The sequence below is a fragment of the Heptranchias perlo genome, chromosome 4 (assembly GCF_035084215.1).
Source record: "Heptranchias perlo isolate sHepPer1 chromosome 4, sHepPer1.hap1, whole genome shotgun sequence".
Lineage (NCBI taxonomy): Eukaryota > Metazoa > Chordata > Chondrichthyes > Hexanchiformes > Hexanchidae > Heptranchias > Heptranchias perlo.
The window spans coordinates 57,265,573-57,285,529 of record NC_090328.1 but is presented as its reverse complement, the minus strand read 5'-3'; the positions used below and the strand labels follow the sequence as shown (position 1 = coordinate 57,285,529).

Genomic DNA, 19,957 nt, shown 5'->3' with positions numbered 1-19,957 from the left:
TATGGGTGAGAATTTCTGATCTGAGAATTTCCACTGCAGGTGCAGCTTTGTTCAGTAGCAGTGACAACATGAAGTAGGAGCAGGAGCATCGAAGAAGTGCTGACAGCGAAGGAGCCTGGTCTATAAAATTTTATCTGAAAATCAGACAAATGGACAGTGTACCAAAAAACCACTGATTTCCTACATCGAATGCTCATGCCAGGTTCCGAATCCACCTGAGACAAGCCCTCCTGGGAGCTCCCCGTTATGTCACATTGAGAAGAGAGCTGATAGACCAGTCACATCGTCACAGAAACACAGGAGAAAATAAACAACAGCTTTCTCACAGGTGTCAATACTGCATTCTTCTGTAATTTTTTGAGAAGGGAATTTGAGACATAAAAGAGGCAATTTGATATCTAGGATTATGAATGGGGAAGGAGAATTTTCTCCTCTGGTTTTAACTCTGCCCTCATCCAAAAACCAAAAGCATCAACAAGTGTCCCTAACCTATTCTGGCCTCTATTTTGCCTGGGACAATAAACTCAGGTATGGTTGCTGATGGATTTCTTTATTTTGTGCTGGTGGTTACTGCAGGTTTTCAGCTTGTCTCTGTCTCTAATGAAGAGTTTGGATAGGTCAGCGGGGTCAGGATATTAGGATAATTGAAATACCTGTCACATGAGTTTCAATTATTAGAATACAAGCAGGGATGAAACCAGGTAGTCATGGCCTTATTTATTTTTTAGATACTCACATTCGATGATCTGTGAATTTCACACGAGGAGTCATGCTCAAGTGTAGGATTCAGGTCAAGAAGGGTCAGAGCATGGAGGGATAATTGGACCAAGGTGAGGGAGAGGAGGGACAAGGAGAGAGTAGGGGAAAAGGGGATGGGGGGAGGGGAAATGAGGAGGATGATGGGAAGAGGAGTGGGTAGGGAGAACGGAGCAAAGGCAGGAAATATATTTCAGTGGGGTGGTAATGGCAGGGGCGGGAAGCTGGGAAACAATCAATGGGGGGGGAAGGAAAGTGGAAAAACAATCTCAGAGGAGGGAGGACAACAATAGATCTCAACATGGGGGTAGGGGCAGCCTGTCTTCAAAATATGTCAGTGGGAGGGGGCTGAACATTCAAAGCTATTTTCAGAGTCTGCGGATTAGAGACATCAATTGAATTATGTGTAATGGAAGTAAACCCATGGGAGCGGTCGGAAAAGTTCAGTTCTGAACAACAAAAGATAAAAGGGAGCCTCTGGATGGCCCATGGGGTTGAGTCTGGGTACATTCCAGTATGAATGCCACCGCAACTTCAAGGGAGGGTACAGGAAAATGAAAGACGGGGGCGCGATCGAGTCAGGGCACGGGGTGGGGATGAAAGGGCCAGAGAGAGAATTTCTATTCAAAAAAAATTCAACATTACTTCTTATCCTGACATTGCTGCAGAGCAACCCAGTGGCCAGGGTGTGGAACTGCATGCAGACTCGAACCAAAACCATACAACTGAAGCAGTCATATCAGTAGCTAACGTTGCGACAGTTAACATTTAAATCATCGATCACAGCGCCGCCAACAGACATAACGGGTATTGTAGGGAAATGTGGACACTTGTTAAAAATAAAAATTCCATAAGGGGCAGTTGACAGAGAGGTTTTCAACGTATTTTGAAATTGAATGCAGTGACCCATCTACCGATTTTCATAATTGATTCCCACCCCCACTGAAGAGGCCAGAAACGCTCGCCCAAGTTTGCCAGGCCTGGGGGCTTCCAGGTCCCTCCCTGAAAAGAGGAAGAAGCTGCCCAGCGTGGGGGCAGCCCATTTCAGGAAGCTGCTTAATATATAAAACAAACTTTCAGCTCCTGGAGGTTCAGGCACCAATCTTGGCCTGGATCCTCAGGTGAGTCCCACATTTGTCCTTGTCAGTGAAACCTGGTCTCATCAGCTATGCCTGCATTGACCCTATGCCATATCCTGACTGCCAGGTGTAGGAACTGCCGACATAGGGAGTCCATAGGATCCGGCATATCTAGGTCCTGGCCGAAATTCCGGCCATTCTGGCAGATTCCCACCGAAGTTATGATGGTAGTCCACCAGAATCGCTGTGAATTTTTGGCCTCTATCTATCTAGCTGGTAACTGTAAAATACAGATTGCTTTGAGTTTTTAAAACGGAAAAAGTAATGAGTTGTGCACTCCAATTAAGAGAAGACTGTGTAAACAAAATTTACTTCCAACTAAGTATTTTAAGACCCATATCCTCCCGATATTCCCACCATCACAGAAGCCAGTCTTCAGCCAATTCGATTCACTCCACGTGATATCAAGAAACGGCTGAGTGCACTGGATACAGCAAAGGCTATGAGCCCCGATAACATCCCGGCTGTAGTGCTGAAGACTTGTGCTCCAGAACTAGCCGCACCTCTAGCCAAGCTGTTCCAGTACAGCTACAACATTGGCATCCACCCAACAATGTGGAAAATTGCCCAGGTATGTCCTGTCCACAAAAAGCAGGACAAATCCAATCCAGCCAATTACCGCCCCATCAGTCTACTCTCAATCATCAGCAGAGTGACGGAAGGTGTCGTCGACAGTGCTATCAAGCGGCACTTACTCACCAATAACCTGCTCATCGATGCTCAGTTTGGGTTCCGCCAGGACCACTCGGCTCCAGACCTCATTACAGCCTTGGTCCAAATATGGACAAAAGAACTGAATTCCAGAGGTGACGTGAGAGTGACTGCCCTTGACATCAAGGCAGCATTCGACCGAGTGTGGCGCCAAGGAGCCCTAGTAAAATTGAAGTCAATGGGAATCAGGGGGAAAACTCTCCAGTGGCTGGAGTCATACCTAGCACAAAGGAAGATGGTAGTGGTTGTTGGAGGCCAATCATCTCAGCCCCAGGATATTGCTGCAGGAGTTCCTCAAGGCAGTGTCCTAGGCCCAACCATCTTCAGCTGCTTCATCAATGACCTTCCCTCCATTATAAGGTCAGAAATGGGGATGTTCGCTGATGACTGCACAGTGTTCAGTTCCATTCGCAACCCCTCAAATAATGAAGCAGTCCGAGCCCGTATGCAGCAAGACCTGGACAACATCCAGGCTTGGGCTCATAAGTGGCAAGTAACATTCGCGCCAGACAAGTGCCAGGCAATGACCATCTCCAACAAGAGAGAGTCTAACCATCTCCCCTTGACATTCAATGGCATTACCATCGCCGAATTCCCCACCATCAACATCCTGGGGGTCACCATTGACCAGAAACTTAACTGGACCAGCCATATAAATACTGTGGCTACAAGAGCAGGTCAGAGGCTGGATATTCTGCGGCGAGTGACTCACCTCCTGACTTCCCAAAGCCTTTCCACCATCTACAAGGCACAAGTCAGGAGTGTGATGGAATGCTCTCCACTTGCCTGGATGAGTGCAGCTCCAACAACACTCAAGAAGCTCGACACCATCCAGGACAAAGCAGCCCGCTTGATTGGCATCCCATCCACCACCCTAAACATTCACTCCCTTCACCACCGGCGCACAGTGGCTGCAGTGTGTACCATCCACAGGATGCACTGCAGCAACTCGCCAAGGCTTCATCGACAGCACCTCCCAAACCCGCGACCTCTACCACCTAGAAGGACAAGAGCAGCAGGTACATGGGAACAACACCACATGCACGTTCCCCTCCAAGTCACACACCATCCCGACTTGGAAATATATCGCCGTTCCTTCATCGTCGCTGGAATTCCCTTCCTAACAGCACTGTGGGAGAACCTTCTCCACACGGACTGCAGCGGTTCACCACCACCTTCTCAAGGGCAATTAGGGATGGGCAATAAATGCCGGCCTCGCCAGCGACGTCCACATCCCACGAACGAATAAAAAAAAAATTAAGATTTCTGCGATAAATATCTTACCTAACTCGAGATTGGACTATTACTAAGGACCAGAAAACCAAAACTTTAATCATACCATTCAGGTTTAAAGAATAACAATTGTAATTCAGGAGCTGATGTTCTGACATAGTTTTGCCCCGCTTGAGTCCTGATTTCACTCCTTGTCTCAACCTATTTCTCCTCACAGTGACTGACTTGTCTGTCCTCTCAGGTGAACATAAACAACTGCCATGGCACTATTCAAAGAAGAGCAGAGGAGTTCTCCCAGTGTCCCGGCCAATATTTATCCTTCAACCAACACCATCAAGAAGAGATTCTCCGGTCATTTATCCTATTGCTGTCTGGGACCTTGCCTGGGCTTGACTTCCCGTGTGCAAATTGGTTGCCACACTTGCCTACAAAGCACAGTGACATTTCAAAAGTAAAGGCTGCAAAGCGCTTTAGAACATCGTAAGGCACTATCTAAATGCAAGTTCCTTCTTTCTTTGTCTCCATCAGCTGTGATTTGATACCAGACACAGTGCTGCTTTGATCACTGTGCCAACCACAGCTGCAAAGCTTTGGCATACAACAGATTTGAAATGATCTGAAGTAACAAGAATGGATATGGTTGAACTAAGCAGCATGTTCATACACTAAAGCATTATGCCAGAGTCTCTTCCCCATATAGTTACTTACTGATGTAAACCATACATTCCGACAGGGACACTGAGTGAAGGCCAGACATTTCTCAAGAGGGAAAAAGGGAAAAATTGGAAGTTGAGTCAACCTATGCTGGTCATGCTTATTACTGCTTGCCTTAGAATGACATTGGCAAAGGTATAAGAATAGGTTGATTTCTTGCCTTCTTGCTCACGAAATGGTGTATTGTGCAACCCAAAGAGATGGAAACAATATGAAGTAAAAATAGGGGTCACTTTTATGTACAAAATCTAAAATAAAACTGACTATTCAAAAATAACATGAGAATTAACATGATATAAATGTATGTTCTTTCTTAAAGCAAATTTTACAAGCTGCAAACATGAGAGTACAATTTATGCAATCAATGGCAGGCCAGCCAGCATGGAAGTCACGTTTGACTTTCACACTGATGTAATCAACATATACCCCATTTTACAGTAAAATTAGCATTGTGTTTAAACATAATATTAGATAAATTAACCAAAATCATGTAAGATTGTTCTAATAAAACTTAATTATAACCAACTACTTTAACTGGCTGTGAAATCGAAGTAAATTATTAAAGCAAGTAAACGTTTGGATTACTGCTGTGAATCATATAATGGAAGTTAAGATTCTGACAACCGTCATATTCTTTTAATCCACCTTAGTGCATCATAACTGATTCATACAAAAAATGACACTGGTCCATCTTGCCTGTCCCATATAGTTGTGTTGCCCTATGTATCAAAATACAGACACTTCCCACTCACCCAGATCCATATAATCGCCTGGGAGAGGCAAAAAAACAGATAAAAATCCAGGCCAATTAGGTAAAAGGTCTGGAAATTTCTCTCCGATCCCTTTAGGCGAACAAAACTAGTCCAGGAGATCACATAGACCATAACTGATTTAATAGAAAACCTACTTCTTGTAGGTGATCTCCGCCCCATCCAGAAACAGGTCCAGCTTGCTCTTGACAGAATGCGCACCGCACAACCCAGCAGCTTGTCCCACAGGTCCACTATTCTCTGGGAAAAGAAGAACCGCCTAACATCCAATCTAGTTCTGGCCTTACATAACTCGTAAGCGTGACCACTAGTCCTCCCTAACCTATTCAATTGAAATAATTGGTCCACATGTGTCAGTTAGCTTCTTGCTTTTAGGGTTTCTAAAAATGTTTAAAGGATAAGAACATAAGAAATAGGAGCAAGAGCAGGCCATACGGCCCCTCGAGCCTGCTCTGCCATTCAATAAGATCATGGCTGATCTTCAACCTCAACTCCACTTCCCTGCCCGATCCACATATCCCTTGAAAAGTTTAACTTGGTTTCTGTAATTTTAACCGCTTCCTCATTCAGCCTGACATCTCTGGCTTCACCTCTCTGTAGCTGATTAGGCAGAACACAGACCCTGCTCCCACGGGTACCAGGAGATGCTAGGAACCCCCAGAGCATGACTTTCTCTTCCAATTTTCTTCTCCATGTTGGGAGATGCTGCAGACATCAATTCCTACTTCACTTCCCTACTTGACACAGCACAGGTTGGAAAACTGAAAGCAGGACCAAACCTTTGTCTGTTTGTTTCTCTGGCATTGTGTTACTGTGCCATCACATCCTTGCTAATTTTAGTCAATTAATATAATTGCCCCCTCCCAAACCCTCGAGATTATTGTAGCATGACTGGGACCGTAAATCTATGGCCCTTGCAGCACCCTTCCATTGTAACTCCAGTGGGATTGCAACAGAAGCATCACACAATAGGACAGGACCCAAATATTCCAGCTCCGTGCCATCAGTCTGAATGTCTAAATGGCCTTGTGGGGTGGAGTCTCCGTCTGCCCCAAACAAGATCACTGACACAGGATTGGGTGGAGTATCCCAGGCTGGTAGTCTCTGCATCTCTGATTTGGCAGGATATCAGCGGACTGGTATACTGAGAGAAAGTAGGCGTACTGGCCAGCTGATCAGCAGAAGTGGAGTCCACCTTGGGGCTCCAATCCTGAGACATATGTGAATCCCCAAAGTCAGAAAATGTTGTCAGTGTGGATTGGTTCACTTACTAAGGAGGCTGAAGGGCACATGTGTTATCTTTCCAGGTGGGGATCCCTGTTGCCCACCGCCCTCTCCCCCTTCCTGGATCTGGATGACTTTGCCAGGATTCCTGGCATCCTTTAATGGGTGCGCACTTAAAATATGTCCCTAATGGATAAGCAAAATTCCCTGGAAATTGCCTTAGGTGTGATCTCAAAATGGAGTCAGTATCCAGAATGAACTAGGGGAAACCAAATGGCTAAAAACTACAGATACTCATGGCAAATGAGCCATTCTCAGAGAAATTAGAGAAGCATTAGCCATCAAGAAAATAGGCCCAGAAGTAGCTCGTTAGGGGATATAAGGATGCCACTCCTTATTTGAAAAAGTATATAAGAGCTAAATATCAAGAAGAAAATTAAATCAAAGGAGTGAAATCTCCACTTGACATGACTGGGGACTGATGCCTGGTTAACCGAGGGCATCAGGGGAAGTTAAATGGTTGTGTGAGGTGATTGACATCAAAAGAAGGGAACTCTTCTTACATGTGCCACTCAGATTGGTCAATTGAAATGAGGACGTTTCTTTGAAAATTTAGGATATATAAGATGATGTTTTGACACTAAGGGCCCGATATTAGGAGGGAGGCGGGTTGGCAGCGGGGGGTCGACTGGGCGCGTGGGTAACGTGCCCAGTGAAATTGGTGTGCTCTGCACGCGATCGCAGCCTAATTGAAGGTACTTACGCGTGCTTCCGGGTTTCCCGTTGCAGACCTGTGCAGCGGGCGCACAGCGCACCCGCATCACAGGCTGTCAGCAGGAGGAGCCCTATTTAAAGGGACAGTCCTCCAGTGCTTCTCCTGCAACAAATAACCATTTTGGCAGCATGAAGCAGGCCAGAGGCAAGGCTGCTCCAAGGTTCCCTGACTCCTCACTCCATGTGCTGCTCGATGGGGTGAGGAGTAGGAGGGAAACGTTTTTCCCATCGGATGGGAGGAGATGGCTTCCCTCTGCCACCAAAAAGGCCTGGCTGGAGATGGCCGAGGAGGTCAGCAGCAGCAGCAATGTGTGCCGAACCTGGGTCCAGTGCAGGAAGTGCTTTAATGACCTAACCGGGTCAGCCAAAGTGAGCATTCTCCCACTCTCCGTCTTCAACATCACCTCCACCACCACACAACTCCTTCTGCACTGCCACCACAACACTCTTGCATCACTACTCACATCCACTCAACCATCATTCTCATCTTGCCTGCACTTACTCACCGCCCCAGTTCTCATTCGAACACGACCATGCAACCCAATCCTCATACAATCTCATGGCTATGTCTCACACGCACCCTCCAATGCATCTCCCTCACGGTCACCCCCACCCACACCAATGCATGCAGCAGGTCACTATGCAACCATTACTCAATCACGCCTCTCTGTGTTTTGCCTTGATAGAAGAGATGTCAGAATGCCCAGGAGAGGGCAAGGACCAGAGGGGGCCCGCCACACCAGGTGGTCCTAACGGACGTGGAGCAGCAGGCAATGGAACTAAGGAACTAAGCCGCACGCTGGAGTGCCTGTCCGTGGTGGACGCCGAGACTGGGAGCGCACAAACGGCTGGTGACAGAAATCTAACACTCAGCATTCATGGTAGCGAATGATCTTAACATCACTTGGCATCTGCAGCACTTCAACATCTGTCCACATGCTTAATATTGCTTTCTGTTCTCTTGCAGGGCCATCTGCAACCGCCGTGACTGTGGAGGGCGATTCCTCAGAGGACCTGCCGGACTCTGAGGGTGCATCATCACATCTGAGCCATGCATCCACCAGCGCAGATACATACACCTCGGTGGGACCCCGTCCTCACTTAGTTGGGCTTGCACATGGTGAGTCACCACCCACATTTGAGCACGAGCAGACCCTGGTGGCAGGGGCAGCCATGGAGAGTCCGCGTCGGTGGGAGCACTCTTCTCCAGGTTCTGCTCAGGTGGACCCAGATGCTGAACCCTGGGGGCCAGCCATGAAAAGGAGAGCGATCGAGGGCCAGCAGCACATTGCCGACGTACTGGAACAGTTGCCACACGCATGCTCCACAATCGCGCAGAGGATGGAGGAGTCCAACTCCTGCATGAATGGAATGGTGGCACAGGTACAGGAGGGTATCTCCGAGAAACTGTCACGGGGACATGAAGGCATCGCTGAGATAGTGTCGCGGGTAGGTGCGGGAATGTCTGCAACGGAGGAAAGGCTAGCCTCCATCGAGCTTCAAGCACGGCTCAACAATGAGTCCATTCAGGCCCTGACAACGGCCGTTCAGAGTTCGGGTCAGCCACATTCTGCTGCCTTAAACAGGCTGACAGATACATTACAACTGGTCTTCCATGGCTTCACACAAGTCCTCCAAGCTGTCGTCCAGCAGGGTGGAAGGAGTGGTGGGCCTGGGCCAGGAGAGGGATGATGGTGAAAGGGGATATGGAAGTGGGGACGTCACTCAAAGCGCTCCCATGTCTCACCCATTGCCCCCCTCTCAATCACTACCCGCAATGCTGCCTCCTCTCCAGGTGACCGAGTCTGCCCCTGCACAGGTGCAGGTGAAGCAGTCTTTGGAGGGGCCCTCACGAGCACCGAAACCCAGAGGGCGTCTGTGCAAAGCATCTCATCAGTCAAGGCATGGACAAGAGCAACCTGCCACTACCTCTGCTGAAGCCACAGGGGTAGCACCACGTAGGGGTTCCCATAAATGTAAGGCGAAGGTTTTGTGAGCACAAAGGGGATGCACAAGGGTGTATGACAGAATGTCATGTTTTTGATTTAGTTTTGTTTGTCTTGCAAAGCACATTAAAATTTGTTATCAACACTACTGCCACGTCTTTGCAAATCTTGTCTAGGTTGTGCAATAATTCCCTTTCCTGAGGATCACCATGAAGACCCACACCTGATGCCACCCATTGTGTCACTGCAGAGTGGGTGTAGGTGTATTTGCAGGGCTCTTTTGTACAGATGACTGAGAGACGCCGGCGATGTCCCTGGTGGCACCCTGGAAGGATGCGGAGGAGAAATTGTTGAGGGCAGTGGTGACTTTGACAGCGACAGGTAAGAAGATGGTGCTCGGGCCAGCCGGGAGCAGCTCGGCATCAAGGAGGCTGCAGATGTCCACGACTACATGTCGAGTGACTCTGAGCCTCCGTGTACACTGCTGCTCAGAGAGGTCCAGGAAGCTGAGTCTCGATCTGTAGACCCTGTGGCGAGGGTGGTGCCTTCTGGGACGCAGCTCTCTCTGCGGTTGCCCTCCCTCCTGCTGTGCAGGTGGATGTGTCACAGCACTGTGTTCTGGAGCTCCACGTATCAGAGGTGGTGATGCTGTTTGTCCTCCAATGAGGTCATGACTGCAGCTATGGCGGCCCCCATCCACAAGATGTATGTTTGAGGGGATCCGCAAGGTAGGTAAATGTGTCTGCACACTGGAGTTGAGGTTCCAAGTTGGTGAATTTTATTGTTAGGAGGAGGATGGTGGAGGCCAAACTTTGTCCAAAGTGACAGAGTGGCCTCCTGCAATGAGTGAGGGTTTCCCCCCTCCATCTGTCAAATGGACCTTTGCAGCTCCCACAGGCTGGTGGCTGCAACACGTCTGTTTCAACTGGGAGCGTATGCCCCAGTGCGGGAAACACGCTCAATTGAGATGAAAATCCCACCCCTCCTAAAATATCTTTCCAATCAGGTCTGCAAATGACCTGAACTATCAAATTAATTGGTTTAAGTGAGATCCCGCCGGCTTTAATTGCCGGTGAGAGTCCCACATGCAGGGGCTGAGCGCACATCTAAGCGCGTCATTGGGGAACCCGGAAGTGGGCACCCGCCCCGGGAATCCCCAATTTTAGCAGCCCCCCCGTCACAAACGCACCCGCTCGGACATCCGAAAATCGATCCCTAATATTCAGTTCAAATAGTAGATCAGAGGGCAGTGTTGGAGGTTTCCGACAGGCGCATTCTAATACTTATGCCAGGATGTCAGCTCCACGGATTTTCTGCCTCACTATCTTAAACCGAAAAATTAGTAGTCTCAAGGTAGTATTGTGCCATATGTTTCTAACCATTAAATTCCTGTGTAATTTTTTCAAAACTATTTATGATTCCCCAATTATCAATAATCAAATGATAACATTTGAACTAATATCACTGATTTACTGATGTGTCCACAGACCCGACTTGATTTGACCCTGGAAATTCTGGGGTCAGCTTAGTTATAATAATGTAAAAAAAAATGAGCTTCAAGCACACACTCTGGGAGCTTGCAAGAGGGGAAGCAGGAAGTCACAGCCCGTAAAGGATGTGGTTATTTAGAGGTAAACAGCTGCATATCGAGGCAAAAAGTTGTAAAGCCTTTAAAAACACTAAATATTTGGGCCTTTGTAAAGGTTACTTTAGGAAAAATAAGTGGCTGGCAGAATAAGTGTGGAAGCATCCCTTTGGCCAAGGGATGGAGCATCACAACAATCAAACCCTCTGTTTGAAGGCTGGTGAAGAGAAGGTGCTGGTGTATGAGATGAGTGCGAGGAGAGTTGACCTGTTTGCTACTTCAAGACACCTAATCCAGAGCACAGGAGGAGCAGCTGATAACCTTGATGGCCACTGCAGCCGATGTAACGGTCTCTGCCTCAACCATCCTCTGTGGTAAAGTATACCACACACCAACAACTCTCTAAAGATATTTCTTCTAATCTCTCTCTTCATTCTCTCTTAGTGCTAATGTTAAATTGATGACCCCCCAATGGTAACTTCCCAATCAGAGGAAATAGTCTTTCTCTATTCACCCATTCAAAACCTTCATAATTTTAAAAACCTCTATTAAATATCCTTCTAGCCTTTTCTACTCCAGCAAAAATAGTCCAAGTATCTCAAGTCTATCCTCATAACTATATTAGAGAGAAGTTCAGTTCAGACAGAGTTCCCAGAAAAAATCTTCAGACACTGATGTAGAGACAGTTGTTCAGACATTTGAAGATAGTAAGGTCTAGACACAAGGAAAGTGAAAGAGAGAGAGAGAGAGAGACTGGAAAAAGTCAGAAATGAGTAAAGAGAAGGGTCCAGACAAATAGGGAGATGGGGCAAAAAAGCACAGGTATATCAAGAAAAAGGTACAGACACACAGGAAGAGGAGTAAAGTGTGATAGAGAGCTATGCAGGGACTTTCAGCTACAATGATAGGCATAGAACCACAGATAATGACAAAGAGACAGAAAGAATATGCATGCACTGTTAGAAAGAATGGAACTACAATACACACAGGAATAAAGATGAGATAAATATATATATATCCATTACCACACACAAAGACAGGGATTGGTTTGGTTCTTTATGCTCATGGATGAACTAATTGCGGGACTGCAGCTGCCCATGAGGATATGCCTACAAAACATGAAAATAATTTTTTTTTTCTCTACAGCTTCAAGATTTTGCTGCAATAAAATGAGGTGCGCCCACCATATACCTCGAGTTATACATTGGTTGAGGATAGCTCTCCACATATAGCGATGTTATTGAAATTCTTTAGCTCCAATGAGTTTCCAGGGCACCAAGCAACTGGAAATGGCTCCTTTATAAGACCAGGCAACTATAGCAAGAAATAACATGGAATAGTCATCAACCACTCAGTATGGAGCAAGCTTGTAAAGTATTGCATAAAGACAGGAGCTTGGCCCCTGGAATGGGTGGGTTAGCAGTAACAGTCATTGGGTACAAACTCCGAGGAGCACTAAATTAGCCATTGGGCAAACTAATTAAATTTAAAAAGTTAGAAACTCAATTTTTTAAATACAACTAATTTTGGTAAGGTGGTGGGGGTGGGGGGGTGGGTCGCTGCCTCCTTTGCTAAGTCCAAAAACCAATGGCAATATCCCAATGCACTTCAAAATGCTGGAAAATGCACCAATAAGTGTCAAAAAATCAAAGTTTCTTAGGGGAGGGTTATGCTCCCAGGCCTCCTTATAAATTACATTTTACACCATCAGAGCTCATTTCCTCCTTCAAAAATTTCCAAATCCACTGCAAAAATTATACTTCTGTATACTTTAGTTTGTTGCCCTATATAATACAACCAATGGAATAGAGTATAGCTGTCTCTTAAGTCATGACAAGTTCATGTGCCACTACTCTCATTGTAATGCTTTTCATATGTCATACGTGAGACCAATGAGATTCCGTTTTGACAGAAAAACAAATTCAATTACAGAACGTGATCCCTAAACAATAATAATAAAAAAAAAATTCAGTGGTATGTTTTTTTTTGTAGTTGTTAGCTTTTTTGGGGCTGTCAGCTATTCTGAAGCTCTTTGTCAGTTTTTCTGGCACATATGCTTAGGAAGATGTTTCTTGAATATTGATATTAGTATTGTGAGAAACATTGGCCTTGTGAGAAATATTGGTATTGTGAGAAACATTGGTATTGTGAGAAACATTGGCCTTGTGAGAAACATTGGTATTGTGAGGAACATTGGCCTTGTGAGAAACATTGGTATTGTGAGAAACATTGGTATTGTGAGAAACATTGGTATTGTGAGGAACACTGGTATTGTGAGAAATATTGGTATTGTGAGAAACATTGGCCTTGTGAGAAATATTGGTATTGTAAGAAACATTGGCCTTGTGAGAAATATTGGTATTGTGAGGAACACTGGCCTTGTGAGGAATATTGGTATTGTGAGAAACATTGGTATTGTGAGAAACATTGGCCTTGTGAGAAATATTGGTATTGTGAGAAACATTGGCCTTGTGAGAAACATTGGTATTGTGAGAAACATTGGTATTGTGAGGAACATTGGCCTTGTGAGAAATATTGGTATTGTGAGAAACATTGGTATTGTGAGGAACATTGGCCTTGTGAGAAATATTGGTATTGTGAGGAACATTGGTATTGTGAGGAAAATTGGTATTGTGAGAAATATTGGTATTGTGAGAAACATTGGTATTGTGAGGAACATTGGTATTGTGAGGAACATTGGTATTGTGAGAAATATTGGTATTGTGAGAAACATTGGTATTGTGAGAAACATTGGTATTGTGAGGAACATTGGCCTTGTGAGAAATATTGGTATTGTGAGAAACATTGGTATTGTGAGGAACATTGGTATTGTGAGAAATATTGGTATTGTGAGAAACATTGGTATTGTGAGGAACATTGGCCTTGTGAGAAATATTGGTATTGTGAGAAACATTGGTATTGTGAGGAACATTGGTATTGTGAGGAACATTGACCTTGTGAGAAATATTGGTATTGTGAGAAACATTGGTATTGTGAGGAACATTGACCTTGTGAGGAACATTGGTATTGTGAGGAACACTGACCTTGTGAGAAATATTGGTATTGTGAGGAACATTGGTATTGTGAAAAATATTGGTATTGTGAGGAACATTGGTATTGTGAGGAACATTGGTATTGTGAGGAACATTGGTATTGTGAGGAACATTGACCTTGTGAGAAATATTGGTATTGTGAGAAATATTGGTATTGTGAGGAACATTGGTATTGTGAGGAACATTGACCTTGTGAGAAATATTGGTATTGTGAGAAACATTGGTATTGTGAGAAATATTGGTATTGTGAGGAACATTGGTATTGTGAGAAATATTGGTATTGTGAGGAACATTGGCCTTGTGAGAAATATTGGTATTGTGAGAAACATTGGTATTGTGAAAAATATTGGTATTGTGAGGAACATTGTTATTGTGAGAAATATTGGTATTGTGAGAAACATTGGCCTTGTGAGAAATATTGGTATTGTGAGAAACATTGGCCTTGTGAGAAACATTGGTATTGTGAGAAACATTGGTATTGTGAGGAACATTGGCCTTGTGAGGAACATTGGTATTGTGAGGAACATTGGTATTGTGAGAAATATTGGTATTGTGAGAAACATTGGTATTGTGAGGAACATTGGCCTTGTGAGAAATATTGGTATTGTGAGGAACACTGACCTTGTGAGAAATATTGGTATTGTGAGGAACATTGGCCTTGTGAGAAATATTGGTATTGTGAGAAACATTGGTATTGTGAAAAATATTGGTATTGTGAGGAACATTGGTATTGTGAAAAATATTGGTATTGTGAGGAACATTGGTATTGTGAGGAACATTGACCTTGTGAGAAATATTGGTATTGTGAGAAATATTGGTATTGTGAGAAACATTGGTATTGTGAGGAACATTGACCTTGTGAGGAACATTGGTATTGTGAGGAACACTGACCTTGTGAGAAATATTGGTATTGTGAGGAACATTGGTATTGTGAGGAACATTGGCCTTGTGAGAAATATTGGTATTGTGAGAAACATTGGTATTGTGAAAAATATTGGTATTGTGAGGAACTTTGTTATTGTGAGAAATATTGGTATTGTGAGAAACATTGGCCTTGTGAGAAATATTGGTATTGTGAGAAACATTGGTATTGTGAAAAATATTGGTATTGTGAGGAACATTGTTATTGTGAGAAATATTGGTATTGTGAGAAACATTGGCCTTGTGAAAAATATTGGTATTGTGAGGAACATTGTTATTGTGAGAAATATTGGTATTGTGAGAAACATTGGCCTTGTGAGAAATATTGGTATTGTGAGAAACATTGGCCTTGTGAGAAATATTGGTATTGTGAGAAACATTGGCCTTGTGAGAAACATTGGTATTGTGAGAAACATTGGCCTTGTGAGGAACATTGGTATTGTGAGGAACATTGGTATTGTGAGAAATATTGGTATTGTGAGAAACATTGGTATTGTGAGGAACATTGGCCTTGTGAGAAATATTGGTGTTGTGAGGAACACTGACCTTGTGAGAAATATTGGTATTGTGAGGAACATAGGTATTGTGAGGAACATTGGCCTTGTGAGAAATATTGGTATTGTGAGAAACATTGGTATTGTGAAAAATATTGGTATTGTGAGGAACATTGGTATTGTGAAAAATATTGGTATTGTGAGGAACATTGGTATTGTGAGGAACATTGACCTTGTGAGAAATATTGGTATTGTGAGAAATATTGGTATTGTGAGAAACATTGGTATTGTGAGGAACATTGACCTTGTGAGGAACATTGGTATTGTGAGGAACACTGACCTTGTGAGAAATATTGGTATTGTGAGGAACATTGGTATTGTGAGGAACATTGGCCTTGTGAGAAATATTGGTATTGTGAGAAACATTGGTATTGTGAAAAATATTGGTATTGTGAGGAACATTGTTATTGTGAGAAATATTGGTATTGTGAGAAACATTGGCCTTGTGAGAAATATTGGTATTTTGAGAAACATTGGCCTTGTGAGAAACATTGGTATTGTGAGAAACATTGGCCTTGTGAGAAACATTGGTATTGTGAGAAACATTGGTATTGTGAGGAACATTGGCCTTGTGAGGAACATTGGTATTGTGAGGAACATTGGTATTGTGAGAAATATTGGTATTGTGAGGAACATTGGTATTGTGAGAAATATTGGTATTGTGAGGAACATTGGTATTGTGAAAAATATTGGTATTGTGAGGAACATTGGTATTGTGAGGAACATTGGTATTGTGAGAAATATTGGTATTGTGAGAAACATTGGTATTGTGAGAAATATTGGTATTGTGAGAAATATTGGTATTGTGAGAAATATTGGTATTGTGAGGAACATTGGCCTTGTGAGAAATATTGGTATTGTGAGAAATATTGGTATTGTGAGGAACATTGGCCTTGTGAGAAATATTGGTATTGTGAGAAATATTGGTATTGTGAGGAACATTGGCCTTGTGAGAAATATTGGTATTGTGAGAAACATTGGTATTGTGAGAAACACATAAGGATCTTTCTGTTCTGCAGAACTCTTGGAGAGTTTCCATACAGTCAGTTTCTCTGATATTGATAATATTGATTCAGCTACTTTTCTCATCACATAAACATTCCCAACATAACCTGATAAGAAAAAAGATATATTAAACATTAGCCGAACATTTGGAACAAATTAATACTAAAAAAAATCTGCAAAATGAAAAATATTAACTCCTACTTCAAAATTACCAGAAACAACTCATAAAAGACTAAAAATCCTTCCATTCTGTCTCTATAAATTTGGACTTCAAGTACCTTTTCTTTAGCACAGGGTTACAACAGGCGAGCTTCCGATCAAACATCGGAAACACAATTAGAGGCTTGCTAAAGGCCTCTATTAACATGCTGCATGTTTACTAAGGTTCACACTCAAAACAAATGGCACAGGCATACAGCCTCAATGGAAATACACGTGGGGTGAATTTTCAGGGACTGGTTGGGACCACCAGCCATTCAATTTCCTGGTCCCCACTTCCCTGAATCCCACTGGTAGGAGCCATACTACTGGACGATCTTACATCCTAAAATCTCCAAAGTTTCATTGTGTTTCAGTTTTGATTGTATTTTATTTATTGTGATGGTAATTTAATAAAGTGTTTCTAAATTTGGAATTTGATCTTTCAGAAATCACTCATTTTTGTGGAGAATTTTGTCGAAAAAAAACAAGCCATTTATAAAACACAAGTTCTCCTTACAGTTTGAAGAGCAGAGTTTATTCTCAAATATTTTAATTACGTCCATTTGGAAACTATACATCACATACTATTATTCAAATTAAACACTGCTTCACAATTTAGTATAACTCCTTTGTAGCCAGACATTTTAATTTGTATCCCCTTTCTGCTATTCTTTGCTGGCAGGATAGTCATACTAAGAGAGCACTAGAATACCACCAACAACAGTATTTCATTAGCTGCCAAAGTGTTAGAGAAAAGACCAAAAAGAGAACAAGTGAGTAGCATCACGTTTACCTTTCTTCCAAGTATATCTAATCAAGAAGGATGTATAGTCAAGATCTATCCTGATTGCTACAGAACATTTTAAATGGCCATAAGTTTTACTGCCCCTCAGTAAATCGGCCACATTTGTTTCAGACTAATTTTGATGAATTATCAATTCAAATGGAAAACAAAATGTATGCACTTTAACCTGTTTTATAATTACTAGCAGATCTTTTATCACATTGCTCATTGCTCATCACCCCTTTGCTCGCTGACCTACATTAGCTCCTGGTCTGGCAACGTTTTAAAATTTTCATCCTTGTGTTCAAATCCCTCCATGGCCTCGCCCCTCCCAATCTCTGTAACCTCCTCCAGCCCGACCACCCTCCGAGATCTCTGTGCTGCTCCAATTCTGGCATCTTGCGCATCCCCGATTTCCATCACCCCACCATTGTCGGCCGTTTACTTCAGCTGCCTAGGCCCTAAGTTCTGGAATTCATTTCCTATACCTCTCCGCATCTCTACCTCTCACTCCTCCTTAAAGACGCTCCTTAAAACCTACCTCTTAATATCTCTTTTTGTGGCTCGGTGTCAAATTCTGTTTGATAATGCTTCTGAGAAGCGCCTTAGGATATTTTACTACATTAAAGGCGCTATATAAATGCAAGTTGTTGTTGTAAGTTGGATGATATGCTATTTTATAAAGTCAGATCCATTATACCATGTAACACACACTGTATTATCCTGCTGCTAAAGTGTAGCTGTGTGTAAACGGTCCTGTCGCTTTAAGGCCACAATGTTTTTTTTTGTCCTCACTCAAAACAATACTTTACACCATGAATGTTGCTTTTTTATCACAGATTAGTACTTAGATTGCATTAGAATAGTATAACAGAGGAGGAATGATTTGACGGATTAGCAATTGCTTAAGATAGTTGGAGAATATCTCTCTTGCTACAAGTATGACTGCAAAAAACAAACTTAACAGGTTTATACACCTATATGAAACTGGAATTGACAAATTATTATCGTACCCAGAACATTATGTTTTACTTATTTTTAATCTGGGCTTTAATAAACTGATTGCACATCCAATGGAAAATCAACAATCAACTGAGTCTTCACAATAGAGGAAGAGGATAACATACCTGACGTTCCAAGGAAACTAATTTTTTTTTATTCGTTCATGGGATGTGGGCGTCGCTGGCGAGGCCAGCATTTATTGCCCATCCCTAATTGCCCTTGAGAAGGTGGTGGTGAGCCGCCTTCTTGAACCGCTGCAGTCCGTGTGGTGAAGGTTCTCCCACAATGCTGTTAGGAAGGGAGTTCCAGGATTTTGACCCAGCGATGATGAAGGAACGGTGTTATATTTCCAAGTCAGGATTGTGTGTGACTTGGAGGGGAACATGCAGGTGGTGTTGTTCCCGTATGCCTGCTGCCCTTGTCCTTCTAGGTGGTAGAGGGTGTGGGTTTGGGAGGTGCTGTCGAAGAAGCCTTGGTGAGTTGCTGCAGTGCATCCTGTGGATGGTACACACAGCAGCCACTGTACGCCAGTGGTGAAGGGAGTCAATGTTTAGGGTGGTGGATGGGGTTCCAATCAAGCGGGCTGCTTTGTCCTGGATGGTGTCAAGCTTCTTGAGTGTTGCTGGAGCTGCACTCATCCAGGCAAGTGGAGAGTATTCCATCACACTCCTGACTTGTGCCTTGTAAACGGTGGAAAGGCTTTGGGGAGTTAGGAGTTGAGTCACTCGCCGCAGAATATCCAGCCTCTGACCTGCTCTTGTAGTCACAGTATTTATATAGCTGGTCCAGTTAAGTTTCTGGTCAATTGTGACCCCCAGGATGTTGATGGTGGGGGATTCGGCGATGGTAATGCCGTTGAATGTCAAGGGGAGGTGATTAGACTCTCTCTTGTTGGAGATGGTCATTGCCTGGCACTTGTGTGATGCGAACGTTACTTGCCACTTATCAGTCTAAGCCTGGATGTTGTCCAGGTCTTGCTGCATGCGGGCTCGGACTGCTTCATCATCTGAGGCGTTGCGATTGGAGCTGAACACTATGCAATCATTAGCGAACATCCCCATTTCTGACCTTATGATGGAGGGAAGGTCATTGATGAAGCAGCTGAAGATGGTTGGGTCTAGGACACTGCCCTGAGGAACTCCTGCAGCAATGTCCTGGGGCTGAGATGATTGGGCTCCAATGACCACTACCATCTTCCTTTGTGCTAGGTATGACTCCATACCGCTAATAATGAATCAAGGACTGGAACTCACTGAAGTTTACGTCAGCAAGAAAACTGTACTAGAAAAAAAATAACGACACTAAAGACGGACAAATCCTGATGGTTTTCACCCCAAGGTTTTAAAGGAAGTAGGTGAGGAAATTGCAGAATCTTTAGCCATAATCTTCCAAAGCTCTCTCAATTCAGGAATTGTCCCTTTAGATTGGAAAATTGTAAATGTAACTCCATTATTTAAGAAAGGTGCGAGAGAGAAACCAGGAAATTATAGACCTATTAGTCTAACATCCGTTGTGGGGAAGTTACTGGAATCTATAATTAAGGACAGACTGACTGAGCACTTATAGAAATTTGAGCTGATTAGAG

At 43.6% G+C, this 19,957-nt stretch overlaps 1 protein-coding gene across 1 annotated transcript in view; it reads right to left on the bottom strand.

The window, feature by feature from the left end:
- LOC137320498 (small conductance calcium-activated potassium channel protein 2-like) overlaps positions 1 to 19,957 on the bottom strand; it is a 147,114-nt gene that overhangs the window by 76,478 nt on the left and 50,679 nt on the right. The window lies entirely within an intron of this gene.